The sequence below is a fragment of the Dermochelys coriacea genome, chromosome 10 (genome assembly GCF_009764565.3).
Source record: "Dermochelys coriacea isolate rDerCor1 chromosome 10, rDerCor1.pri.v4, whole genome shotgun sequence".
NCBI classification, from domain to species: domain Eukaryota; kingdom Metazoa; phylum Chordata; order Testudines; family Dermochelyidae; genus Dermochelys; species Dermochelys coriacea.
In genome coordinates, this window is record NC_050077.1 from 40,961,821 (window position 1) to 40,984,965 (window position 23,145).

The 23,145-nt window shown below is 47.0% G+C and overlaps 1 long non-coding RNA gene across 1 annotated transcript; it reads right to left on the reverse strand.

The window, feature by feature from the left end:
- Positions 1-17,210: 17,210 nt before the first annotated feature.
- Positions 17,211-17,697, reverse strand: LOC122456001. The gene is made up of 2 exons (XR_006274591.1): positions 17,641-17,697; positions 17,211-17,358 (listed from the first exon to the last, which is right to left on the reverse strand). It is a non-coding gene; the product is annotated as an uncharacterized LOC122456001 (long non-coding RNA).
- Positions 17,698-23,145: the final 5,448 nt, after the last annotated feature.

Here is a 23,145-nt window from a genome sequence, read left to right on the forward strand (position 1 = left end):
CAGGGCTGGTGAGCGCGGCCGGGAGGCAGGACATGGGGGAGTGAGTCCCTTGGGGACCTGAGGGAGTGCTGGGCTGTAACGGGGCAGGGAAGATTTTTGTGTTGGGGCACTAGAGAGTGGGGGTTCTATGTGGGGTGTTGGGCAGTTGTGGTGGGGCTCTGGACAGGGGATGCTGGCAGGGGTGGTGTTGTGCAGGGTGTTTTGCGTTTGTGGGGTGGGTCTGAGGGAGGTGCTGGGTACAGCGGGTCGGGGGGGCTCTGGCCATAGGGAGGTGTTGGGTGGGGGGTTGTGTGGTGTGGCATGGGCCCGCCCCCGAGGGGAAGGGGCATGCTGGCAGCACAGGGCTGGGCGGGCCACTGTGTCTGGCAATTCCCAGTTTATAAATAGTGCTCTCGCACTGGGCTGGGCGGAGCGGGCCCGCCCCTGCCATACCATGCCCCATTGCCCCTGGCTGGCTCCTTGTTCTGGGGACTGACCTCTCCGCGCCATGCTCCATTGCCTCCATGGGGCCCACAAATATGTTTGGTGCCAGGCCCACAAAAGGTTAGTCTGGCCCTGTCCTTGGTAACGCTGATTTATGACAATTCTTCGAACACTGGGGAAGTTCCAAGAAGCTGGAAGAAAGCTCACGTATTTAAAAATGGTAATTGGGATGAGCCAGGTAATTGTAGGCCTGCCAGTCTGATATGGATTCCAGGTAGGATAATGGAGCGGCTGATGTGGGACTTTATTAATAAAGCATTAAAGGAGGTAATACAATTAATGATAATCAACATGGATTTGTGGAAAATATATCCTGCCAAACTAATTTGATATCTTCTGTGATGAGATTACAAGCTGGCTAATAAAGGTAATAGTCTTGATGTTATACACTTAGATTTCTGTAAGGTGTGTGACTTGGTACTGCATGACATTTTGATTAAAAAAACAAGAATGACATAAAGTTAACATGGCACACAAATAGGTCTCAAAATGTCATTGTAAATGAGGAATCATCCTTGATTGGGTGTGTTTCTAGTTGGGGTCCCACAAGGAATGAGGTTTGGGTTTACACTATTTAACATTTGTTATCAGTGACCTGGAAAAAAACAAAACATTTTTACTGACAAAGTTTTCAGATGACCCAAACATTGGGGGAGGGGTAAATAAAGAGGACAGGTCACTAATACCGAGTGAGCAAAATCACTTGGTAAGCTAGGTATGAGAAGCAAACTATGTATTTTAATACGCCTAAATGTAAATGTATGCATCGAAGGTCAAAGCATGTAGGCCATATGTACACAATGAGAAACTCTATTCTGGGAATCAGTGACTGAAAAAGATTTGGGGATTGTGGTGGACAATCAGCTCAACATGAACTCCAATGTGATGCAATGGCTAAATGGGCTGATGTGATCCTGGGATGCATAAACAGGGGAATCTTGAGTAGGAGCAGAGAGGTTATTTTATCTCTGTACATAGTGGCATGACTGCTGCTGGAATCTTGTGCCCAGTTCTGGTGTCAACAACTCCAGAAGGATGTTGATACATTGGAGAGGGGTTCAGAGAAGAGCCACAAGAATGATTAAAAGATCAGAAAACATGCCTTATGGTGATAGACTCAAGGATCTCAATGTATTTATCTTAACAAAGAGACATTTAAGAGGTGACTTGGTCAGTCTACAAGTATTTAATAATGGGCTCTTCAGTCTAGCAGACAAAGGTCTAACATGATCCAATGGCTAGAAGCTGAAGTTAGACAAATTCAGACCAGCAATAAGGTGTACATTTTTAACAGTGAGGGCAATTAACCATTGGAACAACTTCCCAAGGGTCATGGTGGATTCTCTGTCACTGACAACTGTTAAATAAAGATGGGCTGTTTTTCTAGAAGATCTGCTGTGGGAATTATTTTGGGGGAATTCTGTGGTCTCTGTTACCCAGGAGGTCAGACTAGATGATCACTGTGACATTATTGACATGAACTGTGACCGTATGGCTCATTGTTGCAACCAAGTCTTGTACAAAGAAGGTCAAGTAAGGTGTTTATAGAAAGGTTATAATTTGCTGGTTATGATTATGCTGTCTGTATGTGTGTATCATTTTTGAATTTGAAGTTATGAATATTGGTTATGTACTTGTATCTCAATGTGCTTGATTCTAAATAGCCTCAGTGAAGCATTTGGTCAGCTTCTTGAGAAAGGACTATTCTCAGTAAGTGCCCAATCAAGAAACACTTAACTGACAATGGACTTTGGGAGATGCCAATCCACATCTGAGCTTTCCTGGGAACATTCAAATTAACATGTAAACAATGGCGTCTTGGCCTGCAAAAAACTGAATCATTCATGGACATGTGACTTGCCCAGGTGGCTACAAACTCCATCTTGTTGCTGTGACTTTACTTTTCCTCAAAACTTAAAAAACAAACAAAAAACTCCCAGCAAAAGCCAAGTGAATTTGAAGCCAAATTTCTGTCAAGGAAAATAAAATTCCCCTCCAAGGCCTGCAGCGAATACCAGACTACTGCAGAATTTCATAGCTGAGTTATAGTCCATGGGCCCCTCGATATACAGGTTATGTGCCTAGCAGAAGTGCTGCCAGGGTGATCACACTAATCCTAGAGGAGGAGAGCTGGGGGAAAGGGAAGCAACCTCTACCAAAGCTGAGGTAGCAGGTGGGGCTGGAGGCTATGGAGGATATCTGGGATTGGATCCAGAGAGCCTAACTCAAGCCCTGGGCCTTGGCTGTGAAGGGCTGAATTTAAAGGATGAGATTTCCGCCTCACCGTGCCCTATGTCAGCTTGTTTTCAGAGCAGGTTAGTGCAGGCTAATCTTCTTCTCCTCCCGGCATCTCGACGCAGGGAAAAAGAAGCCATTCAGTGTACAGAGACCTATCTTCCCACCTGCCCAGCTGCATCTGCTTTCTGACATTTCATCATTCTTGTTTTGTTGTTCTTCAAGTACTGGAGCTAGAGCACAGAGTCCTGTGCCTTTAGGGCTCAGCAGGCAGCAGGAGATGCTGGGAGAGGCACTGAAAATAGAGATGTTGGTGTGGGAGATCCCAAGGGAGCTCCTTGCTGGAGGCGATATGAGTGAGCAGTTAAGCAGACATCGCAAGAAAGTCGGCTGTGTGCCTCCTCTGTGTGTGCTATTGATGGAGAATGTTGAATCTGACACTCACCATCTACAAACCCAACCAGCCAGATAAGGATTAGACTTTGTCCACCTACAGCCCATTCCCCCTGAAGATCTCATGGCATTTTTAAATCAGAATCAAATAAGCCCCAGTGTGACAAATACCTGTGTCCCCATTAACAGGGCAAGGCATTGCAGAATATGCTGCAGGAAACAACAGACACCTACTAAAGACTGGAAGGGGGCTAATAAGTCTTCTTTGTAACTAGGTGACTTTTCCTTTTCTGGCAAGTCTCATTTCTATGATGAATGGTTTCCCTGCATTTCTTAATGTGCAGAGAGAATTTCAAAGTCTTACTCAGCTCGGACTCTAACCTGACATCATATAGGCAGACACTCGAGGCAAAAATCTGATATATTCCTTCTCCAAACTGTGGAGCTAATGTGCACAGAGGGCAGCTAAGGGATTTGCGAATCTGTTGGCTCATTGCACCGATACTCAGCTCTACCAATGGCCTCCTGCCCCAAATGGCTCTGTTGAGGGGAAAACATCTTAGGATGTCTTTTTTGAAGCCCCTTAAGAGCCAGATGATTCCATGGAGAGGAAAGTGGATTGTAAATAAAGCAAACTTAGAACTTATTTTTCTGTTTCCTGCTTGGTGCCGGGGGCAGATGGGTTAAGCACATAGAGCTGCGATGACTTTGATTTTCATTTCGGTCTGCTCTTCTTCTTAAATAGATTACTGACAAAATGTATCCCTGGAGCAGCTCAGATGGCAGATTTATTATTTATCAAGGCTTCACCTAAGATTAGAGCCCCATTGTGCAGGGTGCTGCACATGCACCTAGTGAGAGGTAGTCCCTGCTGTGAAGAACTGACAAAGCGTGTATTTATTCACTTGGTGAAGTCCTTTGGCTGACAGCATGTGGGATTTCACTCAGTGCTTCCTGCATTTGCTTTCATCTGCTTGCTATGTTTGGCTCAGGAGCTAATGCCCCTTCCATGGGGGAAAGTTGAAAGGCATATGGACACGTGGAATATTCACCAAGTTATGTCAACAGCCCAGCAGTTCAGTGCTTCAGTTCAGAAAAATCTGTCACTCCTCAGATCCCTGGCTGGGCTCAGCACATGCTGTAGGAAGGACTAGCTCAGCTGCTTAGCTCATGTTGGGTTTTCCTGAGGGAGTTAGGGACCCAGATCCCATTGAATTCAACAAGAGGTGCATGCTGGCCTCCTTTAGCTGCCTTTGAAAATCCAGCACCAGGGGAAAATGTGCCTAAGGCAGTTAGGTGCCTCTGTGCCTCAGTTGCTTTTGGAGATTGGACTTCTGCTCCCAACTCCCTTTGTCACCTGTGGAAGTCTCAGCCTTGACCTCTAGCTGCAGTAGGACAGACCTCTCCAAAGATGTCCAATGCAGGATATTGCCCTGGAACACAATCCCCACCCCCTCCATTTTTCTTCAATTTACCCCTTGGCCTCTTGACTCCCATTCCCCTGACTCTCGTCCAACCTTTCCTTCACTCCTCTCTCTTCCTCTTAACCCAGTCCCCCTTTTAAATCCCTTCCCCTCTCTCCTCCACACCAGCAATCATTTCTCCCTTCCTTCTCCCGGTTCCCAGTCAATGGGAGTGTGGAGCTGGTGCTCGTGGCGAGGGCAGCACGTGGAGCCCCATGTGTGTGTCCCCCGTCCCTGTCCCCCCCCCCCCGCCCAGGAGCCGGACCTTCTGTCCATTTCCAGGGCACAGCGTGGAGCCGGGGCAGGTAGGAAGCCTGCCTTAGCCCCACAGCACCACCAAGCAGACTTTTAATGGCCCGGTCGGCAGTACTAACCGGAGCTGCTAGGGTCCCTTTTTGACCTGGAGTTCTGGACTGGACATCTGATCACCCTATGGAAAACATGGGACTGGGGCTGATCTCTCAGACCCCTGCCTATTAACCAGATCCTGCCCAGCATAACTCTGTGTGAAGCAAAGAACAGTTCACTTTGTGAACCTAACACACCCCACTTGTCCAGATCAAAACCGAGCAGGGGGTGGGACTAGTTGACCTCCTGAGGTCTCTTCCAACCCTAATCTTCTATGATTCTATGAAAACCATTTCTGTGTCTGAGACTCTCTGATTCAGGTCTGAGTCCAAGCCCCACTTCTGTCCACACACACATCAGTCTGACTCAGGAGCCGGTTCTAGCATGTTACTAGGGGGGTGGATCAGAGTCCAGACCACGCTGTGACTGGGGTCCAAGCCCCATCATTTTGCAGTGTGGATACAGCCCAAGCCACAGACCCAAATCAGAAGGTCTGCGCAGTGCAGTATGGACCCATTAGCACGACTGTTAGACTTGGGTCCAGCAATTCTCAACCCAGGTTTACAATGCAGTGTGGATGCTTGGAAAATCTGAGTCCACAAGCCAAGGTCCCACAGCCCCAGGCTTAGGTGTTCTGTGTACACAGACCTTAGTGGCTCTCAGCTCCAGGCTGGAGGTAAGAAAAAGCCGCCTCCTCCTTCTCCAGAGAGATCAAGGGAATGTGGCTGTTTCTTTCTTAAGACACGTCCTTCTGCTGAAGTCACTATTTGAGATTATTTCTATTTAGTGCCGCTGCAGCTGTTGTACCTTGCTGAGTTGTTAAACCTCAAACAAAACTTGTTTTTTAATAAACCAGCATTTAATTAGCCACCTGTGCAATAAGGGCCCTTTTTAAATCTATGCAAGAGGAACAGAGAGAGGGAGTATAGGCCCCAGGGGACTGGGAATAGGACATAGAATCACAGAATCATAAAAGATTAGGGTTGGAAGAGACCTCAGGAGGTCATCTAGTCCAACCCCCTGTTCAAAGCAGGACCAACACCAATTAAATCATCCCAGGAAGGGCTTTGTCAAGCCGAGCCTTAAAAACCTCTAAGGATGGAGAATCCACCAGCTCCCTAGGTAACTCATTCCAGTCCTTCACCACTCTCCTAGTGAAATAGTGTTTCCTAATATCCAACCTAGACCTCCCCCACTGCAACTTGAGACCATTGCTTCTTGTTCTGTCATCTGCCACCACTGAGAACAGCCGAGCTCCATCCACTTTGGAACCCCCCTTCAAGTAGTTGAAGGCTGCTATCAAATCCCCCCTCACTCTTTTCTTCTGCAGAGTAAATAAGCCCAGTTTCCTCAGTAAGTCATGTGCCCCAGCCCCCTAATCATTTTCGTTGCCCTCCCCTGGACTCTCTCCAGTTTGTCCACATCCGTTTGGGCAGGGGGTGGGGAACTGGACGCAATAATCACATGTGGCATCACCAGTGCCAAATAGAGGGGAATAATTACTTCCCTCGATCTGCTGGCAGTGCTCCTACTAATGAAGCCTAATATACCATTTCCTTTTGTCAGGATACTGAACTCGACCATTTCATGGTTACTATTGCCCACGTTGCCACCGACTTCTACTTCCCCTACCAATTGTTCCCTGTTTGTGAGTGTCTGGTCAAGAGGAACATGGCCCCTAGTTGTTTCCTCCAGCACTTGCACCAGGAAGTTGTCCCCAACACTCTCCAAAAACTTCCTGGATTGTCTGTGCACTGCTGCATTACTCTCCCAGCAGATGTCAGGGTGATTGAAGTCCCCCATGAGAACCAGGGCCTGTGATCTGGGAAGTTCTGTTAGTTGTCTGAAGAAAGCCTCGTCTACCGCATCCTCCTGGTCTGGTGGTCTATTGCAGACTCCCACCACGACATCACCCTTTTTGCTTTCTCCTCTAGACTTAACCCAAAGACTCTCAACAGGCTTTTCTCCAGTTTCATACTGGAGCTCTGAGCAATCATACCACTCTCTTACATACAGTGCAACTCCTCTACCTTTTCTCCCCTTTCTGTCCTTCCTGAATGGTTTATATCCATCCATGATAGTGCTCCAGTCATCTGAGTTACCCCACCAAGTCTCTATTATTCCAATCACATCATAGTTCCTTGACTATGCCAGTGTTACCAGATGTGCCCATTTCTTTGGGGTATGCTCATTTATTAGGGTTACTCTTCTGGGGTGGGGGTGATTCTGTAATTCTATTAATGTACTGCTTATGTCACTTGTGTGTTCATATGGAGCTCTACTCCTTCCTTCTGCAAGTCCCCTCCCAATAGAGCTATCCTGCAATACCTAGGTCCCTAGGACGGGGTTCCTCCAGCCCTAGAACTAGATGAACACACACACACACACACACACTAACAGAGCAAGTCTGAGCAGACCAGGTCAATCAGCACTCTCAAGCTGATCCCCTTACCTGTCACTGTTCTCAATGGGCTGGGTTAAGCAGCACTTTCAAGCTGTCACCCTCATGTGCCCCTGGGCTCAATAGGCTGGGTTGAGCAGCACTTTCAGCTGTCCACCCCTTATGTGCCACAGATTTAACATGTCTCTATCCTACTTTCACATTACACTTGTATTGATAGTAATCCACTTGATGAGCAAACCCCACAGTATTTTTGGGCACTACAGCAATCTTTAGCTTAGGTAAAAGAAGCGTTGCTGCAGAGTAAATGAGGGAAGCTAAAAACACAAAAGAGTAGAGTTCAGAGAGAGAGAGAGAAGCAACCAGCTTAACCATAAAAGTTATTTACTGAATAATAGTGATAACTACACAAGGAGAGCCTAAACCAACATAACATACATTATTAAAGGTTAATACCTGAGGTAGAAAGGAAAACAGAGAGAGAGAAAGAGGGGGATCTCACCCACTCCAGGAGACTTGAACTGGTCAGGGTTCCCAGGTGAGTAGCTCAGAGTCCTGAGGGCAGGAGACAGGCAGAGCCCCCAGCACGATCAGTCAGGAGAAGATGGAGTCCCAGTGGAACTGATGCAGAGTTTGGATCTAAGCATCAGAACACTGACTGAAGAGTGAGTAGGGATTTTTATAGAGAAAATACAATGGTTCAAGGGAGAACACTAGATTTGTTTATAGGTATACTGATGACTCAAGGGTTTTCTTTAGGTTAGACAATAGGAGCTGACAATAGGAGCACTCTTGGCTCTGGATGGTGTTTTCTTCCAGGGAGCTCACAATGCAACTAGGCTGCTTTAGTATTTTGGATATCAATCAACGATTTATTACTAGAATTAGTCTGATACTTGCAGAGCTGGGTGTGTGCAGGTGTAGGTTCATTAACATCTGGAGCAGAGATTCCCATGATGCAGTGCGTCCCTGCTTTTCTGGTCCCAGAGTTCACTGCGGTTCTCCGTTCTCCATTCTGTATGCAAATTGAGATGTCTTCCTGTCCCATCTTTCATGCAGATGAGGCTAGGGGAGTTGTCTCTGTTTTCCATTCTGTATGCTAATGGAGATGTCTTAATCTCCTCATCTACTGTTGGGAGTGGACTCTATCCACCCTGATCGAATTGGCCCTGTCAGCACTGGTTCTCCACTTGTACGGTAATTCCCTTCTCTTCATGTGTCAGTATATTTATGTCTGCATCTCTAACTTTCACTCCATGCATCTGAAGAAGTGAGGGTTTTACCCACAAAAGCTTATGCTCAAATAAATCTGTTAGTCTTTAAATTGCCACCGGACTCCTTGATGTCTTAATCTTGTCACCCTTTTCAGGAGGGGTATAGATGTGTCTCCCAACGCCCTTCACTGCTCTCTGCAAGTTTTTTTTCTCTGATGGGTTTTGGTTTCAACAGCGACTGGGGGGGGTGGTGTCTTTCATGAGTCAGACAGGCTGGGTACTGCACCCTGATTCCCCTAGAACACAGAGCTGACTGGTATCACCAGGACTTCCAATTCTTCCTGCTTGTTTCCCAGGCTTCTTGTGTTCGTGTACAGGCACCTAAGATAACTTGCCGATTGCCCTATTTTCTCAGTATGAATTAGGAGGCCTCCCCTGTGGCACCCTCCTCCTTGTGTTTCCTCCCGGTATCCCACTCCCCTACTTACCTCTTGGCTTAGGTCACCGTCCCCTGGTTTAAAGCCCTCCTCACTTGGTTAGCAAGCCTGCCTGTGAAGATGCTCTTACCTCTCTTCCTAGCAATCCTTCTTCCTGGAACAACATTCCATGGTCAAAGACTCCAAAGCCCTTTCTCTGACAACACCTGCGTAACCACACATTTACCTCCACAATTCGATGGTCCCTACCTGGGCCTTTTCCTTCAACAGGGAGGATAGACAAGAACATGACTTGCACCTGAATTTCCTTTATCCTTCTTCCCAGAGTCACATAGTCTGCAGTGTCCTGCTCAAAGTCATTCTTGGCAGTATCATTGGTGGCCACATGGAGAAGAAGGAAGGGGTAGAATTCCGAGGGCTTGATCAGTCTTGGCAGACACTCCATCACATCCTAAATTCTAGCACCAGGTAAGCAGCACACTTCTCGAGTCTCCCGGTCTGGACGGCAGATCGATGGCTCCATCCCGCTTAGGAGGGAGTCCCCGACCACCAACATACATCTCCTCCTCTTGGGAGTGGTGGTCATGGAACCCCCATCCCTAGGACAATGCATCCCAGGCCTTCCAGTTGATGAGGTCTCCTTCTGATCCCTTCCCTCAGATAAGTCTTCTGAACCATTCTCCACCATAGTATCTGTGCAGAGAGCCTGAAAACGGTTACTTACCTCTATCTGCATTGGGGGTACATGAGTTCTCCTCTTTCTTCTTCTGGAGGTCACATGCTGCCAATTTTCTTCTGCATTCTGCACTGCCCTCTCTGATCCTTCAGCATGCTGTGCCTGCAGTACCAAATGCTGACTTGTATCCAGAAAGTCTTCATTTTCTTTGATGGGTTGATACTTGGGTCTCTAGTCCTTTAATCTTCTCTTGAATATGGAGACCAGCTTGCACTTCATACAGATGAAGTCACCTCTATCCTCTAGGAGAAAGACAAACCTGGCACATCCTGTGCAGGTCACAACAACTGATCGCTCACTATCCATAATGTCTTCCTTCTAAGAGCCTTTTCAGATGTTGTACATGGAGCTGTTCCCCTCTCACCTGCTGGTTCAAGGCCAGCTGAGGCTGGAAATCTCTTTCTCTCCACTTGGGGTACAGTGGTCTATGTGAAATGGGTCAGGGCGTCTTAACCAAGCTCCCTGATCCAAAACCCACTGGAAACACTTCCACTGACCCCAGTGGGCTTTAGATCAGGCCTCTTTAGCAGGAAAAGCACAGAGGCAGGATCATTTTGTGGCAGTCTCAGCAGAGCAGCTCAGAAGGGGATTGGACCATGGAGACTGAGCTCCTCTTCTCCCATAGTCTCTCCAGTTCAGAGTGGAGGCCCCCTGGCAGGGCAGTGGGTGGAAGATTGGTCACCACTGGATGTTGTGAGTGAAATCTGGTTCTGTGAAGGCTGTCAGTGTCAGTGCCAGACCCACATGTAATCTGCTGATGAGTGTGTGGGATGGGGTCCTTTTCTATGCCCAGCTTGAGTCTGGTACAGCCAGGTGGGGCATTTTTAGCTCAAGCAGCTCATGCTTTTAGCTGTGGATGTCCCCAGTTCAATCCCTGGTGCGTCAGATAAAGTGGCAGCCATCACATATATATCACTTAAGACCGCTTAACCCGAGGGTGGATGGGTTTTTCACTAGCACTATGCACAGGGGTAAATTTCACCAACAATAAATAGGACTCCAATTTCCAAGATGACTGTCAATCTGGCACCTGGTGCAGCAGTAAATTTACATAAAATTAGAATCGAGTCTGTAGAATTTAATAAGATATGCTTTTGCATGTCAAAACCCTAGGAGTACTGACCTTATTAGAGCTATTATTAAAAATCAGAGTGCCCCTAAGTTTATCCAGTTTGCAATATAAACCGATCCTTTTCAATTTGTCATTCATTGTTTAGGTGTTTTAATGGGGTGGGAGGGAGGGGGGAGATCATGAGGAAAGGAAGATGGTGCATTAACCCTCCTCGTCTTCCCCCACCCTAGCAAAATGAAGGTGAAACTAAAATAGGAAACAAACAAATAAACAATACAATGCAACTTTAGGATCCAGTCTTGCAAACACTTAAGTACATGCATAGTTCCAATGACTTCAGTGGGACAGCTAACAGTACTGAAGTTAAGTACATGCCCAGGAGTTAGCAGGATCGGGGTCTTATTTGGTTTAGTGCAGCAGTTCTCAAACTGTGGATCGGGACCCCAGAGTGGGTCGCGACCACATTTTAATGGGGTTGCCAGGGCCAGCATTAGACTTGCTGGGATCCATGGCTGAAGCTGAAGCCCAGGCTCCACCTCCACTTGAGGAGGCAGGGCTCGGGCTCTGCCCACTCCCGGGGTTGTATAGTAACTTTATTGTCAGAAGGGAATCATGGTGCAATGAAGTTTGAGAACCACTGGTTTAATGTCTCTCATTATTATTATGTAGTTGAATAGCAGAAGCACCTAGTAGCCCAAAACATGGACTGGCACCCCGTTGCATTAGGTGCTGTACAAGTTGTACCCAAACTGCTTCTTCTGAAAAGTTGCTTCTTAGGCGAGTTGGGTTTGATTTTTTGAAATATTGTCAAAACATTGCATGTGAAAATTTAAAAAAAATTGGGGAAAAAATGTTGATGAAGTTTTACCAGAATAACTCCTTGTTTTTTTCACACTGTTGAGCTGGGTTTTTGTTGTTGTTGCTTGTTTTGTATTTTTTTAATTTTTGAAAGATCACTATTTCAAAAAATTTTTAAAAGGGAAACATTTTTCCAGAATGTTTTCTGAATTCTCCCTCTATGTTTTTTGACTCTTCAGTTTGCTAATACAGCCATAAAGTTAAATTATACAGGGCACAGCAAAGGTGGAGAGAAATGAAAAGATATAGAGGAAAGAATTTGAATGGAGATTTTGGAAACAGACAGAGAGTGAAATCTTGGCTTCTTTGAAGTCAGTGGGAGTTTCTCCATTGACTTCAGTGGGGCCACAATTTTTCCCAGGGAATGCATGAAAGAATTTTGCTTGACTGCTAGATTTTGTTCTGCTGATTCCTTCTAGAAGAATCTTGCCCTTCTAGAGGGATCTCATCCTTCAGGTGTATTTTTCCTCTTACCAGCAGATGTCCTAGTGGCCCTGTGACAGAGTATACCAGAACCTCTGAGACCCCTTGCTGGAGGCTTCCTGGCCCTGCCACACTTCTCCCCCAAAAAGGGCAGTGGAGAGGGTCCTTCAAACAGCCTAGAGTGGCTGTGTGGGACACAGCTGATCAGGGCCCAGCAGACTAGTATAAGAATTGCTGCAGGGCCAGAGGGAGTTCAGTTCCTTGCTGGAGCTGTAGGAGTGTGGCTGGCTGGCTGGCTGATGGAGTTGCAGAACCCCAGACAAGACAGCACTGCCAGAAGCTGGGGGGAGAGAGAGAAGGAGCCCTGGGCTGGTTGCTGGGACTCCATTAGGACAAGACCCTGAGGTAAGGTGAAGATGTTGCAGGGCCTTAGGGAAGGGGCCCAGGGAATTTGAGAAGCCATCTGACTGCTGTGTCCCTTTACCTACCGGGTCCCTGGGCTGGGACCCAGAGTAGTGGGTGGGCCTAGGTCCCCCCCATTCCCTATTAGCCACTTGGGGGAAGTGGCCTGGACATTGAAGCACCCCAGAGGGGTGAACTATAGTGACCCAGCTGGAAAGCTGTAGCCAGGAAGCCCAAGAGGGTGAAGACATTGTCTCCAGGGAGGGAGCCCTGGGTCACTGCTCTATCCTGGAGCAGGGACAACCAGAGAGAAAGTGCAGGTACACACACTCGGCCAAGGGGGTGCTCACAAAACGTGAGTGCTCCCCTGCTACAGATCCAAATTGTGGTTCAAAAATGGAGATCAGCTTCTGGATGTAGGTGATTTGTCCAAGGTCACGCAACCCATCGCAAAGCTAGAAATAGAGCTGACCTCTTTTAACATCTGGTGATATGGCTTTGCTACAAAACAGTCCTATTTTTGTGCTTGCAAGTCCTTTTCCTGAAGGTAGGAGTGGGAGTACCACTGGGTCCAGGTTACAGTAGGAGGACAACAGGGGAAGAATGCAAAGGAAAGGCTAGGAAAACGGTGTAAGTATGCAAGAGTTGTTTGGATTGTGCCAAGCATTACATATCCTTTGTTATGTCTACACTGCAAAGAAAAACCTGCAACACTGAGTCTCAGAGCCTGGGTCAACTGATTCAAGCTCATGGGGCTCAGACTGGGAGGCTAAAAATAGCAATGTAGCTGTTCCCACTGGGGTGGGGGCCAGGGCTCTGAAACCTGGGGAGTGGGCTGGGTCTCAGAGCCCAGACTCCCTCCTGAGCAGGAACTCTACTTCGCCCCACAAGCTTGAATCAATTGACCTAGGTTCTGAGCCTCAGTGCCAAGAGTTTTTCTCTGCAGTGTAGACATATCCTAAGGATGTAGGGCAGAATGAAATGAAATTGTAGTATAATAGTATTTAGATTATAAAGTCTTTGAAGCAGGACCATCTTTTTACTGTGTTTGTATAGCATCTAGCACAATGGGATCCTGGTCCATGACCAGGTGTTACAAATTATAAATAAATAATATGTAATTTTATCTACAAAATAGTAAGTGATCCTGTCATTAAAAACTGTGGCTGGAATTTTCAAAGTCAGGTGCCCAGTTCCCATTGAGTTAACTCCTTTAGATTGTTTTGAAGAAAATCTCAGCATGTGTCCCAAAGGGTAGAGTTAAGGGTATACATTCGACTTGAACTTCAAGATTTGGTGACTTTTAAATGTTAAACTGTGCAACGCTGACACTATCTCCATATAGTTTCATCGAGAGTATTAGAAGGGGAACCTAAACAGAAAACAGTATGTGTTGAATTGTGTAGATGAAGGAAAAGTGCAAATGCTGAACTCTGTAATCAGAAATAAACCGCATAATTAATAGTATGTCCTCTCTAGCACCTTTCATCCTGGAGGAGCTCAGCATGATCTGAGAATATTAATGAATTAAGCCTCAGAACACCATTGTTAGGTAGGTAAATGGCATTTCTCTTTTTTCTTCATTGTGCTGCAGGCTTTGTCTAAGGTAAATCAATTACAGTAACAGAGTGGCAAACTTTAAAGGGCCAGGTTGTGATCTCTTTATTCCCATTGGCGAGCAGTTACTCACAGCAGTAGTCCTATTGAAGTCAATGAGTTTGTCTGTTACCAAGGGGAGTCTGTAAGGTTCAACTAGATTCACATCAGCACCCCAAAATGTGGATGTTTATCCACAGGATCCCAGCCTCCTGAGAAAAACTGGTTAAAAAAAATGGGAAAAATGTAAAGAACCATAGACATTTTGAAGTTGCATGGCTCAAAATGGACTCATTTTCTGTTTCTTGGGGGGGGGGGGGAATTACATTTATTTAGATTTGTCATTGACCAAAAATCATGTGTTCCCAGTGAAACCCAGGTTTTTGTCAATAATGTTGATAGTGATTTAAACAATCATTTCAATTGAAAATTTGGGTAAAAATGTTGTGAAATTTTGCAGAAAGTGGAAAAAACTGATGTGGACAATATTTCGCAAAAATCTTTGCATAAAAGAAAATAAGACATTTTCGATGACAAAAAATGTCTTTTTAGTGCAAAAAAATTTGTCCTGCTTCTTTATCTGTAAATCAGGCTGTTCTCATGAGATTTCCAACACTTTCTCATAGCATTTTGGTCCTTCTGCTTTCAACTCTGAGCAAACAGAGCAGGGGCATGTCGAAATGAAAAATGGTGGGGGAGGCTTTCTCCCAGTTCACTTTGGACTTGTGTGGAGTTTTGCACCATTCCTTATTTAATGCAAACATCCTGGGCCATCCCTACTTAGGGTTCAAATTAAAATAGACTTCTTGTTGCTACCCAAGCATCAACTCTGTGATGGACTCTCTCCCTCACCCAGAGGGTGAAAGGCTCAGGGAGGACCTGAGGTCCAGTAACCCCACCTGGACAGTGGGCCAAAAGTAATGAAAGCTGCAGCCCTATTGGGGAGGAGCTGGCGGTGTTATAAAGAGGGGAGTTTGGAGCAGAAGAGCAGCAGGGAGAAAGGGAAGAACTCTGCAGTCACTTCCTTGGTAACAGAGAGTGGCAAAACGCAGGGTGGATTTGATTTAAATCATGATTTAAATCACTAGTCAGGAAGACTCAATTTAATCATGAATTTCTAAATAAAAGTGCATTCTTGTTGGTTGGTATAAGTTTAATACATATTCTTCACAACTCAGATGTAGGTTTCATTTTTAGAAGGTACACACTATCCATTTTTAAAGTGATTTATTTTGAAAACTTTTCAGATTAGTTTTACAGCTATATCAGATAATGAATGATTGTTTGGTTATTTCATTTACCAAAGGTAATTGAAGCAGATATTTATGAAGTCATTGGGAGGTGAACTATCTCCAGTTCAACAGGTTAATCATTAATATTTGGAGGATTTTCTTGCCATGCTGTATTAGGAGGAGAACATCACCAGACAGACATTTAAATTGTTTTATCTAACTAAAACAACAACATTATGTATTCTGGATTGTTTTCTTCAACAGCAAACATATAATATTTTAACAAAACAAGCATATGAATTTTTGAATTTAGTTAAACATTCAAGATTTTTAAAATCAGGTTTGTTTTTGTTAAAATTGTTTTTAACTAAAATAGTTGATTTTTTTTTTAAACAAAAATTAAATCAACTATGTTAGCCAGGTCAACATGAGAAACTTAAAATATTCGCTTCTGCAGCTAACTCAGTCATCTTCACCTTCACTTGTTCATAATCTAGACAAGAAAAACAAGCTTTCCTGCTTTTTCAGGTCCCAAACAATTTCTCAGTTTGGAATGAATTAGTCCAAACGAAGAAAATATTCTTTCTACACCGGCAGAAGAAGCTACTGTTGTTAAAAGTGAGATTATCACTTCAATAGTCTCTGAATCCAAGTGCTTAAGAGACTTCCACCAATTCAGTGGTGTGACTTTCTTTAAAACATCATCAGCAAACATATATTTCTTGAATGGTTCACCCTTAGTGCTGAAGTTTATTATAGTTGGCATTATGGAGGGATGATTGCTGGATGTCCATGTCATAGCCAACTCCTCTTCTTCAGCAGTTAAGGTTTAACCTCGCTACCGAGTATTGAGAATATTTGCAAGAAAATGAACTGGAGATAGTGCTTGTCCATTTGTTTTTTTAATGCTTGTAATTTAACTCTGTCATTGCATATTTCTCTTTTAAGATCTCACTCAGTTCCTTCCAAATTTCAACAGCATCAGCAATAAAACAGCTGTTTCCCTGCATTTTGTTCACAGCTACAGAAATAGGCTTCAGGGCACTCAGCACGTGTTCAACATTTCTCTGAAGCCCAATGTTGAGAACTTTGGCTGTCACAGTGCCATCTATTTTTTTTTTCATGATTTTGTTCACAAACTGTCATAAGATTAGGCCAGTTCTTGATATAGCGCTCAAAACAGTCCACCCCTGAGTTCCATCACACGTCTTGTGGGAGAGTTAGCTTGGTTCCTCCCACTTTTTTCAGAGCAGCTGCTGCAAAGTGGTTGTTACGGAAGTATTTTGCCATTTCAACAACATTAGCCTTTATTTCTGGAACACTGAAGTCTTTGGCTAGGAGGTGCATCAAATGAGCACTGCAACCATATGTTATTAGCTTGGGACTCTTCTAAATAATTTCTTCTCATCTTGGATACATTTGCAGCATGGTCTGTGACCAAGCTGCATACTAGACATTTGCATTTTTTTTCAGTTTGTTATAGCTTTTACTGCTACGTCTCGTAACTATTCTGCTGTGTGTGCATTTCCTGATGTATCAATTGTTTCTGTATGGAAGACATTCCCTTCTCCTGTTGTCACACAAGTACACACAACAGGATCATTGTGGACATTGCTCTACCCATCAAGACTCAGGTTAACAATTTTACCCTCTAGACCTTTTGCACACTGCTCAATTTCTCTTTCATACACTTTATCCAGCAATTTGCCTGTGACATCTGCTCTGTTGGGTGGACTGTATCCTGGTCTTAATGACTGAACTATGTTAATGAAGTGTGGGTTCTCAATCATACGAAAGGAGAGTCTGTTGCATAAACAAACCAGGCAATTTTTTCATCATTTACCTCTTTTTGTAATCAGCTAGTTCTTATCACAAACTTATCTGTGGTTGTTTCTGAATGATGGAGATTTTTTTTTCCTTTTTGCTACAGGTGATATACTGTGGCTATGTGACATACATGATGTGACTGGAACACTATCATTGGCAGATAACTATGAAAGTATAGAAAATGATGATTTTGAAGGTGGAGAGTCTTCAGAATCCTGTATGTTGAGGATGGATTCTCCTAAACAAAATAAGTCAATGCAGTTATTTAATTATTATTACCATACTGCTCATTTAGTATTACTCATTGCATTCTCTGACACTCAGTACTACTTTAAAGGTGAAATTGTAAAAGGAAGATCTGCCTATATCAGCTATTTATTTTTTATCACAACTGCATCTAAAATGATAGTATCATAGAGTAACAACTATATTTTTTGCTCAACCATGAGAATTTAAAAATGTTCCAGAAGGAAAAAGTCAGTCCTTAAGAAAGAAGTATGAAATAAAAAAGTTTACCAACCTGAAGATCCTGCATGTTCAGACATGTTCCTTTCATCATCATTTTTTTTAATCATTGGTTTTTATTCACTCTGGCAAGACCTGTGGAGAACAGCAGAGGTGAAAGTAAGCCAGTACGCCCCGGTACGGTGTACCAGTAAGAGCTGGTGCACCGTATTGGGTAGCCTGGCTTCCCCAGGGGGCAATTTAAAGGGCCTGGGGCTCCCAGCAGTGGAGCCCTGGGGTAGCAGCTGCAGGGCTCCGGCAGCTATTTAAAGGGCCTGGGGCTCCCCTGCTTCTACTGCCCAGGCCTTTTAAATAGCCACTGGAGCCCCACTGTTGCTACTCCAGGGCTCCGGCAGCTATTTAAAGGGCCAGGGCGGTAGAAGAGGGGAGCCCCGGGCCCTTTAAATAGCCCTGGAGCCCCGGGCTGCTGTTGCTACCCCGGGGGGGGGGGGGGCACTTACCTTACAGGGTGGACTGGGGCTGGCTTTGAGCCCCTCAACCCCACCCCTTCCTCCCTAAGCCCTGCCCCTTCCGGGGGCCAAGCTGGCCCCAGAGTACCGGTAAATCACTCGACTTACTTTCATTCCTGAGAACAGGGAAGTTTCTGCAGCATGAGGAGGAAGCCCAGGGTAGGGGGAAGATACCAGGAAGACACAGAATTGGAGCAAGCTCCTGCAGTTGGCCCTGACACACAGGGGCAGGAACTGATCTCTCAAGAGGAGCCCTGGGAGGGTTGCTCATTACAGAGAGCCCAGGAAAGGGCTGACGGAAAGGCCTGAAGAAAGGCTAACAGTAGGAAGGAGTCTGGGGGCAGCGACAAGCATAGGCGGCGAGTTATATGGGCCCATGGTGCCCATACTCCATCAATATTCATGAAGGTAGGCCCAGCTTCACCAATGTTTGGGCCCCAGGCAATGTGGGGAGCTCTCACTTTGGGGGCAGCTCCCCTGCCTCCCCACAAGCAGCTCCCCCCATCCCCGGAATCGCTGTGTGCTGCAGAGAGGCCCCAGCACTGACCCGGCTCCCAGCTCACTGGCTGGGAACCCCGGCCAATGGGAGCTGCAGGGGCCGGTGCCAGAGCTGCCTGGCCATGCCTCCACAGCAGGGAGGGAAAGGGAGCTGCAGGCAGAGAGAGCCCCAGGAGTCTGTCGCTGTCAGACAGACACACAGACACGGCCTGGAGGTTGTGGGGACAGACAGATGGAGCCAGGGGCGGGGGAAAGGAGCAGCGATGGGCACCCCAGGGCTGGCATAAAATACACAGTACAGAGGGGGCTTCCTGAGGGGGCTATAGCAACACCCCCCTGCAGAGCAGACCCGGGCTACGGCTGGTTCCGTCCATCACTCCCCCCAGCTCCACAGAGACCCACACAACCCTCTGCCCCCCGAAAGATCGCCAATGGTGCCTGTGCCCCCATCACCCCTCTCCAGAGAGTCCCCCCGCTTTGTGCCTCCAGAACCAGCTCCCCTCCCCTGCTCCAAAGCTCCCTACAATCTCCCTCTTTACCTCCACTGGCTAGGAGGCTCCCAGTCTATTGGCCAGCGTGGTCAATGGGAGCTGCACCTGAGGCAGGGTGCCTGCTTGCAGATGCAGATCTGCCTGGCTATGCCTCCACAGCAAGGGGAGGGGGAGCCACAGATTAGCAAGTCCCAGTCATCATCATCACAGACACAGCAATTCTTTGGGTATTTAATTTCACTGAGGCAAGTAATTCAATCTATTCTTCCTTTCCAGATAGTTTGTGGCATTTCCTGTATGAAAGCTTACAATTTCTTTGCAAAGAAGTCCATTTATAGTTTTTTTCACTTGAGAAGTATATTTTCTGGTTGTTCATGAGCTCATTTATTTTGTTAACTTGGCTTCATAGCCAATTTTAAAAGTCAATTGACTTGTACCTGTTTTTTTTCCCATTGGTCCAAAAACACATGGAAGATGTGCAGATTTTTATTTCTGTGGGCCAAACCACCCTGTGTAGAAATGTAAATGTTGGAGCTAGAAAAGCTCTGCAAGGGTATGGATCCCTTCAGGAAATTGTCCTCAAGTCATTCATTCTTCTGGGCATTTCATTCTATTGTTCCTTCCTATAAAGATAGTGATCAATGTTTCCACCCACAGGAGAGAGGCAGAAGACTGGGTCAACCCTGCAGTGACTCTACCTCTACCCTTCTTCTCTGTCTGCTCCCTCTACCAGCCCCTTCGATCTCCCTAGGATTGCCCCTACTATTACTCCCTCTAGGTCTTCTTTCTCTGGAGCTTCTCATGAAGTAAAGTCTGTCATTATAGGTTCTTACCTATGTAATATAACGTATTTATTAAGTGTTAATTAATGCACTGTGGGAGTCCCCTTCAGCCCTCTGTATAAATTGATCCTCTTCTTTCCATATGTTTTGCCCATAGGGTTTTCTGAAGCCCTAGGGCAGCCAGCAATAACCCCTGTGCCTTTGCAAGGGGGTGAGGGAAGGGGACCATGGGTTCCCTATTTATGTGATTTACAAGAAGTGTTGTCATTACTCAAGGTACCAAATGTGTTTAAATGATATAAGTGCCCTGTAAAATCCCAAAGCAAGCTCATTTTCATTTCTCATGTAATCTCATATACAGTACACACATTTTTCATTTATTATTATTAGTTATTAGTTAGGTTACTGGGGTTTTTCAGTGTAGCAAAATGTGTGCTATTTTATGGGTTGAATGATTGAATGATATAATACCCTGCCCCCCCCCACCCCAATGTCCGTCACTAAGTCCGGTAATTTTGTCAAGTGTTCATCGCACAACACGGTGGTGCCTACCCCTGCCTTGTGCTTCAGGGGGTCACGGGGTCCAGGGCGGCCTGGGGAGTTAGTGGGGGGCCTGGCACTGGCCGCAGCAAGTGACCTGGCCCCAGCCCACTCCACTCCACCTTGCTGGCTCCTTGCATTGCTCGGGGCTGGGGCTTCAGGGAAGAGGTGGAGTGGGGACAGGGTGGGAAGAGGTGGGGCGGAGCAGGGTTGCTCACTGCTGTCAGAGCCAGGCACCCCACTAACCCCCCAGGCCACCCTGGACCCTATGACCCCCGAACTGCAAGGCTCCCCAAAGTGCGGGGCCCAGGGCAGTTGCCCCGGTCCATCCTATGGCTGGGAGGCATCCACTTGGGCACCACCAAAAATTATACAAACCTGCCACCCATGGCGACAAGATGTCTCCATCCTAGGGTCACTGCACTGAACCCAGTGTAGAAGGAGGGCCTGGATTTTCTGCCAGCCCCTGGGGAGGGTGGCATGAGGCCCTTGACTTAAAGGGATAAAGATGAATTAAATGCTGAGAAAAGGGAGTACAGGGCCTAGAGCCAGGGCTGAGAACCAGATGTAAGGACAGTGGATTCTGCTACCCTGGTGTAACGAAAACATCAAGTCATAGGCGCCAACTCCATTGGTACTCTAGGGCTGGAGCACCCATGGGGGAAAAAAAATCATGGGTGCTGAGCACCCACCAGTAGCCCCCCCCCCCCCGCCCATCAGCACCTCCTCCTCCCCCAACCTCTCCCTTCCACCAGCGGCCCTGCTAATCAGCTCCTCCCCCTCCCTCCCACCCGCCACACGGCAATCAGCTGTTCTGTGGCATGCAGGAAGCATGGGGGGGTAGGGGGCAGGAAAGAAGTGGAGGTGGGGGCTTGGGGAAAGGGGTGGGGAGGGAGCAGGTCCTGGGGCAGAGCAGGGGTCGAGCACCTCCCAGGAACCAAAAAAGTTAGCACCTATGCAGGGCCAGTGCAAGGATATTTTGTACTCTAGGCAAAACTTCCACCTTGCGCCCCCCAGAGCATCGCTTATTATGAACTTTCAAAAATGAATACTGCATAATGTGGCATTGTTCATTAGAATTAATACACGTTTGGCTTGAAAAGTTATTAATTTCATTATTTAGTCTACATATTTAACAAAAATAAATGGCCTTAGGTCTCCTGCACATGGATAGAGTCCCTTCTCCTCCCCCTCACTCCCCCACCATAGATCTGGAAAGAGCTGTTTTGGGGATCAGAGGACAGAGCTGAGAGTTGGGATCTGGCTTTTATTCTCCATCCTGGCACCAACTCACTGGATGACTTCAGGCAAGTTACTTCCCTGTTCTGGGCTTCAGCTCCCCCCAGCGCTAAGATGTGAAACGGTTCCTTGCTCCTGGGCTGGAAAGTGCAATGCAGGAGGGAGGGGTATCTGAAGGCCTGACTTTCCCACAAGTGTGAGGCAAGAACAGAGTTCCAGCCTCTGTCATAACCGTCCTGATTGCTTTAATCTGCCCCACACCAATCGCTGCTGAAGCCCCTTACTCAGAGAGCTCTGGCCCAGGACAGAGGCGTCAGTGTCATTCTGGGCCTGATTTTCAGAGATGCTGAGCACTTCAGGTCTTACTCAGGCAAAACTCCTGCAGATTGCAAGGAAGCCAGAGAGCTAATCTCCAGTTCCCTCACAGCAGATGCTGCTTGCCTTTGGGCTATCTTTAGGCTGCCATGCAATCCTATTCGCTCCTCCAGCCCCTTTGCGGGGGGAGGGGGGAGCGGGGAGGGGCAGGGGCAGGAAGAGATGGTGGCAGGGGTTTAATGGATAAATGTAAGCCACTGGTGATGATGCATGGTGCCCTGGTCTCATTGCCTTCTCTAAGGGAAGTAAGAGCCTAAATGACTTCACTGGGAAACTGTTGCAAAGAAGTTGGCACCCAGCTCCCCAAGCCGGCATACAGCATAAGCACAGGGGGAAGGAGGGCACCAAACTAAGTGGTTCTCCCACATGTGACTGTTCTCAAAGCTGCATGTGTGCTCGGGGCATTTCCCTGCATCCATTTGCAGGGGCCCTAGCCTGCGGGACAGCTAGGCACACCACACTGCTCCTGCAAAGCCCCCTCGCACCAATCCAGGCTGCACCCCAGCCATCAGTCCCTGAAGAGAAGCAGGTGCTCGTTACCTTTGGTGTTTGCCCTTCGGGTCCTGTCACCTCCAGTCTCCTCCTCACCCCCAAGAAGACGAAGAGAGCAACAATCCACAGGATCCCCAAGAGAGACAAAGCCATCCAGTGACTCGGCTGTCTCATCGCTCAAAAGTCCCGCCTGGTGACAAGGCATAGGGCAGAGGGGCTGGCACACCCAGGGTAGGAGGAGCACTACCAGCAGACTGCTTCCCCTGTGTGGGGCATAGCTGGTGCGGGGGGCTGCTCCGAGCCTGGGTGGAGACAGAGAGTGGTGAGTCCCGGGCTGGGCACTGCATGGGACGAGGGAGGAGGAACCACCGGGGGTGGAGAGGGCTGGGGAGCAGGGAGGGAGAGGCTGGCTCAAAGCAGAAGCTGCAGCGCCAGATGGTGTCAGGCTCTCCTGAAGGCAGGAAGGTGTCAGTGTGTGTCTGGCTGTGTCACCCTGGCTGGCAGCCCCCCCCCGGGAGCAGGGGGAGGTGCTGCCAGCTGCACTGTTTTCCCTGCCGCTGCCAGTCAGGGCATCCCCCTGCCAGGACCAATAGTGTAAAAACAAATTTTTGGGCACCACTTTTTGGCACCCCGA